This window comes from Petaurus breviceps, unplaced genomic scaffold (assembly GCF_028583685.1).
Source record: "Petaurus breviceps papuanus isolate PSGF00001 unplaced genomic scaffold, PetGlider_PUasm1.0 171, whole genome shotgun sequence".
Taxonomy (NCBI): Eukaryota; Metazoa; Chordata; class Mammalia; order Diprotodontia; family Petauridae; genus Petaurus; species Petaurus breviceps.
In genome coordinates, this window is record NW_027185754.1 from 4013608 (window position 1) to 4022238 (window position 8631).

Below are 8631 nucleotides of genomic sequence, written 5' to 3' on the forward strand. Positions count from 1 at the left end.
AAAAAAAAGTGAAAACTGAACCCTACAACTGTTTGGTAATTATTGGTCAAGTAACCCTTATATAAATATATGAATATATTCATACACATATGAAGATATCTATTCTGGAAGCAAGATCACATCGCAAGAAGCACCACTGTTATTTGCTCAGTGGGACATGGTGGAGACATTTCCAGCAGAGCTTCTTGTGTACCATCTCTCAGGGGCTGTCAGCTCAACCCTTGAATAACAAGTAGGGAGCAGTGTAGCATCATTCTAGACATCAAGAGCTTTTTAACATAGTGATGAGTGGTCCCTCCACTTAGATTCTCTATTTATAAAGGGTACCCCAAGCAGATACCATATCAGTTCCCATTTGGCTGCTTGTCTGGACTTAACCATATCTCCAGAAACTCATTTCCCTTCAAGATTGAATCAGCTCTGAAACACACACCTCTACCCCTGGGGACCCTCCCTCTGATCGAAGAAGGTGGAAGGTGGACATCCTAAGCATTCCTCCCAGATCCTCCATTTCAGGAGGGGGCTTTTGGGCAAACACCTCATTTTTCCCACCTGACTGTAGAATGTTATCATGCCTCCAAAATGGGTGCTCCTCTAACTCTTGGGCCCCCACCTTTAAGGTTTTTTTTTATGTGTTGTCTTTCTGGATTAGATTGTGAGTTCCTTGGAGGCAGGAACTGTCTTTTGTCTTTTTTTGTATCCCCAGAACTTTGGCATATTGGCATATAGTAAGCGCTTAATAAATGTTTATAGATTGACTACAAGTGTGACCCTTCACATGTGTGCTCTGGTCACATTTATACCTTAACACATGTCCCTCTTCCCTATGTGTCTACCCTTTCCACTCATGATATATTTTTCCAAGAGTATGCCCCAGTGTTTGTGAGTGAAATGTTTGTTAGTTTTCCCACTATAGCATTTCATTTAAGGTCATTGTTCTGAGCTAATTGCATATTCTGGTTATTAAAGGTAAATGCATCAGTGGGGGGTTGGTTCTATGGAAATACCTTGAACCCCCTCCTCAACACTGCATATGCAGTGTTGTTAAGAGATCAATGAGGATGTATGGTATATTTATGTGAGGACAAAGAGTCACACTGAATGGACAAACATACTTCCTCCTCAGGAAATGGTAATACTATAGTAACATAGCATTGCTTCTAGAAAGCAAATATCAATTAATATTATAGTTAACACATTCTGGAAGCAAATATCAATCAATTATGGAGCCATAGAGGAGTTGTTGACACACCTCTTCTAGAAGCAACGTTATGCTTCACTCCAGCTGTGACTTCTTGGACCAAAACACCTTTTCCCTAGTCAACGATCCTCCATAAGGGTTATATATAAGATCCTTGAAGGTAAGACCTCTTTTGTATTTATATACCCAACATTTAGCAAAGATCCGGACACATAGTGCTTAATGTTTTTCATTCATTCCTTCATTTATTTTAAAGGTAAAGCTTCTTAGTAATTTCCAATGCCTGGAATGGACTCCCCTGACTCCCTTCCTCACTATTCCTTTCTGGAACTCCTTGAAAAACTCTACACTTCACCTCCTTTCATTCATTTCTCAGTCCTTGGCAATTTGGCTTTTTTTCTTATTAAAGCAATCGGGGTTAAGTAACTTGCTCAAGGTTACATGGCCAGTTATTTTTGTGTGGGTGCCAAGTATCTGAGGCTGGAACTGATCCCAGGTCTCACGACTCTGGGGCCAGAGCTCTTACTCGCTGTACCACCTAGCCGCCTGCCCCTTGGCAATTTGGCTTTTTATTTCATCACTCAAGTGAAATTACTTTCTCTAAGATTACTGATTACCAAATCTTTTCTCAGGTCTTCTCTTTCTTGCCCTATTTACAATATTGATTACCCTCTCCTCTTGGATTCACCTCTCCTCTCTGGGTTTTTGAGACATTATCCTCTCCTGGTCTTCCTTCTACCTGTCTAAACATGCCTTCTTTGCAGGCTCATTATCCATTTCATACCAGTTGTGTTCTCTATGGGTTTGTCTTAGGGCTTCTTCTTTTCTCCTTCTGTATTCCTTTTTAGTTACCTCATCAGCTTTATGCAGATAGCACACACACCAGATGTTTTCTTTTTTTTTTTTAATGAGCAATCGGGGTTAAGTAGTTTGCTCAAGGTTACATGGCCAGTTATTTCTGGGTGTGGTGCTAAGTTCAGAGCCCAGATTCGATCCCCAGGTCATCCCAACACTGCAGCCGCTGCTCTTACTCGCTGAGCCACCTGGCTGCCCCTAAGCAATTGGGGTTAAGTAACTTGCTCAAGCTTACATAGCCAGGTGTTTCTGGGTGGGTGCTAAGTGTCTGAGCCCGGATTCGATCCCCAGGTCATCCTGACACTGGAGCCAGTGCTCCTACTCGCTGTGCTACCTGGCTGCCCCTAGATGTTTTCTTAGGCAAACATATACACATGTGTGTATGTATGTATATGTATATGTGTATGTATATGGTATTTCAAACTAGATATCCTGGAGACATTATAAACTTAACATGTCTAAAACCAATTCATTATTCTTCCCCCAAATCTTCGCCTCTTCCAAACTTTCCTATTTCTGTCAAAGACACCAACCATTCTTCTGTCTCCCAGCTTTGTAATCTTGACATTCTCCTAGCCTCTTCACCTTCCATTCACTTGTATATACGATAACTTGTCAAGTCTTATTGTTTCAGCCTTCACAATATCTGATGCCTGACCCTTTCCCTGAATTCACACAGCCAACACTTTTGTTCAGACCGTCTCCTAATCAGTCTTCTTGCCTCAAGTCTCTCACTATTCCAGTACTTTGTACACACTCTACCAAAGTAATTTCCTCTAAGTACCATATGACTCCCCATTTCAGTTAAATCCACTGGCTCCCTATTGCCTTCAGGATAAACTATAAAAAGCTCTTTTTAGCTTTGAGAGCCCTATATAAATAGGTCCCAGTGTACCTTTCCACACTCTGTGATCCAGCCACACTGGCCTTCTGTTACTTACGTGACACTCCACCTCCAGTCTCTGGGCCTTTGCTCTGGTCATCTCATGGGCCTGGGCTGTATTCCTTTCTTTCTCTCCCATTAAGATGCAGCTGAAGCACTAGCTTCTTGTCTTATCATATCCCCCCAACTATAGTGGTTTCCCTCCCAAACAGCTTTTATTTAACAATTTTTGTTATTTTGTAAATATTTTTATTTACTTACTATATTCTTATGCATAATACACACACATATGATTATACATGTATTGTTGATGTCCTCATTAGAATTTAAGCTCCTTGCGAGCAGGGAATGTTCCTTTGTACTTTTATTACCTGCATCTTTCTTCTAGTAGTCACTTAATAAGTACTAGATTGATCTTGTGTCAGTTTCAGTATTTCCTACTTTTCTTGTTAATTTACTTAGTAATAAATTTTAGTTGGGGGAATGGCATTCCCTTAATGGAAAAAAATTCTCCTGTAAGACCAGCTCTCTACTATTGTTACACTGTATAAACCAGTTCAATATTCTGTGGAGTATAGAAATGGTAAATAGTAATGGATTATTTTAAATGATATCTCTACTCAACTGTGTATTTTGGAATTTATTTGATATTAATCTAAAAAAATTGGGGATGTCAATGAATGCTGTCTTCAGTACTGTACTAAGATGAAAAAAACTTGAAAAACATTTTTTGGAAGGTGATATATACCTATTTTTGAGTAATTTGTTTTTAACAAATTTTTTAAGCCAATGCTATATATTCTTATTAGTAAATTACATAAAATATTCATTAATTAATTTCAACCAAATATTAATTTAGCACTAGGTATTTATCCTGATTAATGGTTGTTTAGTTTGATGAACTTCAGATCTCAATGACATCTAAACAAAAATGGAAAAATTCCTTTGAATCCAGAACTAACGTCTCTTAAAATGACATAAATCACAACTTGGATCACTACTGTCAATAAGTGGGAGCTACTGATGGAGTAGTAATATGGCTCTCACGTTTATGTGAAGCTATTTATTGGTTTTGAAATGTGTATTATAGTTCACTTACGCAATCACTGTGGTTCCTGAAAAGTTACCAAAAATCAAACTCTTAAATTAGATGGTGGAATTATCCTGCTACTACTTTTGTAAGTGAATTATGACCCCCTCCACCCTATTTTTCATGTAAATTGGATCAAGTTTACTTAAAATCATATATATGTACGTGAAAACCACATAATAGGCATTATAGGGCTTCATTAAATTGCGCACACTGAATTATGTTGGAATTCCTAAATGGTATTGTTGAACCAACCACCTATAATCTCAAGAATGTGGATACTTTCCCTCCATTTCTTATAGATTGAAACTTGTCCATATCTTCTCAATTGGTGCAATCTTTGTCCAAGTCTTTTCATAAATCGTTCACAGAGCGGCAGCCTGACTTTATGTAACAAGAAAAAAAATATGGCAAACTTGAAGATTTGCCTTAAAAGTCAAAATATAATGTTTACATTGAACTATAGGAAACTATAGTTGGATGCATAGGATAAGTTGATAACAGGAGTAGCTTCCATTTATAGGGATGCTTAAAGTCTTAGAAAAATGTTATATATGCAAAAATAAAGTCTAAATGTGTTCACAATCTAAATATAAAGGTTGAAAATGTAAGCGATGAGAGAGAGAGAGCAGGGAATGGTTTACCTTGTCAGATTTATGGAGAGGGGAAGAATTTGTGACCAAACAAGAGTGTTATGAAATACAAAATGAATAATTTTGATTACATTAAATTGAAAAGTTTTTGAACAAATAAAGCCAATGTAACCAAGATTAGGAGGGAAGTGAAAAATTGGGAAAAAATTTTTACAACCATCATCTCTGATAAAGGCCTCATTTCTAACATATGCAAAGAACTGAGTCAAATTTATAAGAATAGAAGTCATTCCCCAATTGATAAATGGTTAAAGGATATGAAGAGGTAGGGTTTTATTTTTTGGAGGGGGGATGGTAGAACAATTGGGGTTAAGTGCCTTGCCTAAGGTTACATACACTGCTAGTTTTTTGTGTTGTGTCTGAGGGCAGATTTGAACTCAGGTCCTCCTGACTCCAGGGCCAGTGCTCTAATCGCTGTGCCACCTAGCTGCCCTGAACTGGCAGTTTTCAGAGGAAGAAATTAAAGATATTTGTATGAAAAAATGCTCTAAATCTCCATTGATTAGAGAAATACAAATTAAAACAACTCTGAGATACCACATCTCACAGGTCAGAATGGCTAAGATGACAAAACAGGAAAATGATAAACTCTGGAGAGGATGTGGAAAAACTGTTAACACTAGTGTATTATTGGTAGAGCAGTGAACTGATCCAACCATTCTGGAGAGCAATCTGGAACTATACCCAAAGGGCTATAAAAAGTGCAGACCCTTTGACCCAGCAATACCACTTCTAGGGCTGTATCCCAAAGAGATCATAGAAGTGGGAAAAGATCCCATGTGTACCAAAATATTTATATAAGCCCTTTTTGTGGTGGCAAAGAATTGGAAATCAAGGGGAATTCCCCATCAACTGGGGAATGACTAAACAACTTGTGGTATATGAATATAATGGAATACCTTTGTGCTATGAGGAGTAGACAGACTTCATAATAACCTGGACAGACCTATATGAACCGATGCTGAAGGGAGCAGAACCAGAACATTGCACACAATTACAGACACATCGTATCTGTGATGACTAACTGATAGACTGGGCTCCTCTCAGCAATTCAAGGCTATAAGAGAACTCCAAAAGACTCATGATGGAAAGAGCTATCCATATCCAGAGAAAGAATTATTAAGTCTGAATGCAGATTGAAGCAAACTATTTGCTCTCTTTTTCATTTTGTTTTGTTTCTTCTTCCTCATTGTTCACTCCATTGGTTATAATCCTTTACAGCTTGACTAATGTTTAATGTGAAGTTATTTGTAGAAGCTATATTGGATTGCATGCTGCCATGGCGGGGTAGGAGGGAGAAGAAGGGTGAGAAAATTTGGAACTCAAATGCTTGTAGAACTCAAAGTTGTAAACTAAAAGTAAATTAATTTTTTAAAAGAAAAATGTTATGTAAACTTGGCTTCATTTAATCCTCAAAACTACCTTGTGAAGTGAATAAAGAAAATATCATTCTCTCCATTAGATGAAACAAAATCAGAGTTATAACTTACCCAAGGTCACAAAGCTGGCAAATGGTAAAGCAGGAATGATGGGAAACTGAATCCTCTCACTTCAAGGCCAAGGCTCTTTCCACTGTACTCTACCATGGTAAATTTTAGTAAACCTTTAAGAGAATCTTGGAGTTGGAATGAATGTAAGAGGTCAGCTAGTCCAAGCTCCTACTCAAAGCAGGAATTCTCTCTACAATGTTCCTGACAGTGGTCCTCTAGTGTCTTAGTGAATACTTTAAAAGAAAAAAAGTTCACTATCCTGACAGCAGGTGCCTCCAACTCTCAAACGGACCTACCTTGTTTACTGAAGTGAAATCTAACACATTGGAATTTCTTTTGTTATCCAAATCACCCTACCAAGTATGAACAGCATGCCCACAATTAATCAGCCAATTAAATTGGCATATTATAACATTTAAGGCATATATGGAACCTTCGAATAATCGTTCTGATTACCTGTTAAAATACTATGACTTGTATTTAAGAACCTAAACTTTTATAATCAAAATGATTTTTTGATGAAAATCTTTCTAAATCATATACATATATTAAACAACCACCTTTGCCTGATGGCTCATAATAATTATGAACATTGATGATTATACTGTGCTATGAAAGTGATGTCCTTCAGGACTTATTAAGGGATTTTAAGGCTATATATTTCCTCCTACTCTAAACGCACCTGATTACTACAGCAATTTTTAAAACCTTGTGTCTGCTGACTGGAATGAAAGAGAAAAAAAAACCTTACATCTCACTATTATCAGGATGCTGGCACCTAGTAGACCCTCTTCCCTCTTCTGTGGATCAGGAAACCAGATCACTAAATATGAGAGAATTGTGCCTAAGTATTAACAAGCTCTAAGCAAAGACCTGAGGGTGTCTCCTATGAATAAAGTACATGAGTTTTAGTGTGTATATATTTTGTAATATTCATTTAAGCTATGTAAGATGCTTCAAAGTTATATATGCTAAGACATTTCCTTTCACACTTGTAAACAGAGCTTCATAAGGTATGCAATTATATGATCTATTGAAGGAAAATGAATTTGTTTAACTGTAATCCATTAATCTGTACCACTTAGAACATTTTGAAGTGTCAAAAGCACTAATCATCATATAATTCACATTCCTATGTCACTTTAAAGATTTACAAAATAAACAAAATAGAGATTTTTTTTATTCCATTAAAAAACCACCAGAGCATAACTATCTTTGTGTTTTCAGGTTATAGTATGTTTCTTGTCTATTTCACTTGGAAATACTTTGTCTTCCTGAATAACTTCAAGATCTGCAGTTATCACAGGAGTCAAGAGAAAAAGGCTTTAGTTTCATTATACTTCACGATAGTAACACATATATAGCAGTATGAGAGTAAGATAAGTCTCTGTTGAAGAATTCAAACTTGTCTGGGGGGTTGGGGAAAGTGGCAGTGTGTGATATTGAAAACACATGCTACAAAATTACTAAGCAGATTTATAATGAGTTGACTAGACCAAAGTAATGCTTCACTTTGGGAAAAGAACAATTTATCTTCTCTCTGTCCTAGTTACACTGCACATAAACTTTTATTGAGAATTATAAAAAAAACCCCACATATTTAAAGTACAAGTGAGAGAATATGGAGTAGTGAATCAAATGCTAGAATTGGGAATATGGAAGACCTGGGTACAAATACTACTTCTCATACCAGCTCTGTGACTATGAAGAAATCAATTAATTAATCTCTCCACCACTGTTTTCTCATCTAAAATGGGTATAATACTTGTAAAAATCTTACTTCACAGTGGTTATTACAAGGCTCAAACGAGATGTGTGTGAAGCACTTTGAAAACTTTAAAACACTATATGTCAGTTGTAATTATTAATATTAATAATACAGAATGGATAAATACTTAAACCAAGATATAAGAATCTTTATGAGTAATATCTGTTTATGGGAATCACTATCAAAGAAAGCAGTGATTTTGGCTAAACTCTTCAACATTTGGTGGAGGAAAATCCATTGATCCTCAAAAATGAAATACTGCACAGGGTTAGTGACTTCTACATATGAGAAAAAAAGATTGTCAGAATTAGAAGGAACCACAGAGATCAATTAGTCCAACCTCATTTTACAGAGAAGCAAAGGAGGCTTCAACAGGTTTGACCACAATCTAGCACAACTTGACAATAGGCTACTAAGAAGCAGCTTTGGATTTTGATTTTTCTACTGACTTCCACTCCCGTACTGTTTTCACTATTCTACTAAACTTTCTAGACTTTTGAGCACTACTGGTTGAGGTGCTAGGGACAGAGAAATACATTATGACAAGGGAATTGAGGAGTCTGTAAAAATCCATATTGATGCTGAGGGCTCTTCAAAAGAAAACATTTTATAATAATGAAGTCTTAATGATTTAACTTTAAAAAAACCCTAAGAATATGTTTGGCATTTCTCAAAAGGGAATAATTATGGG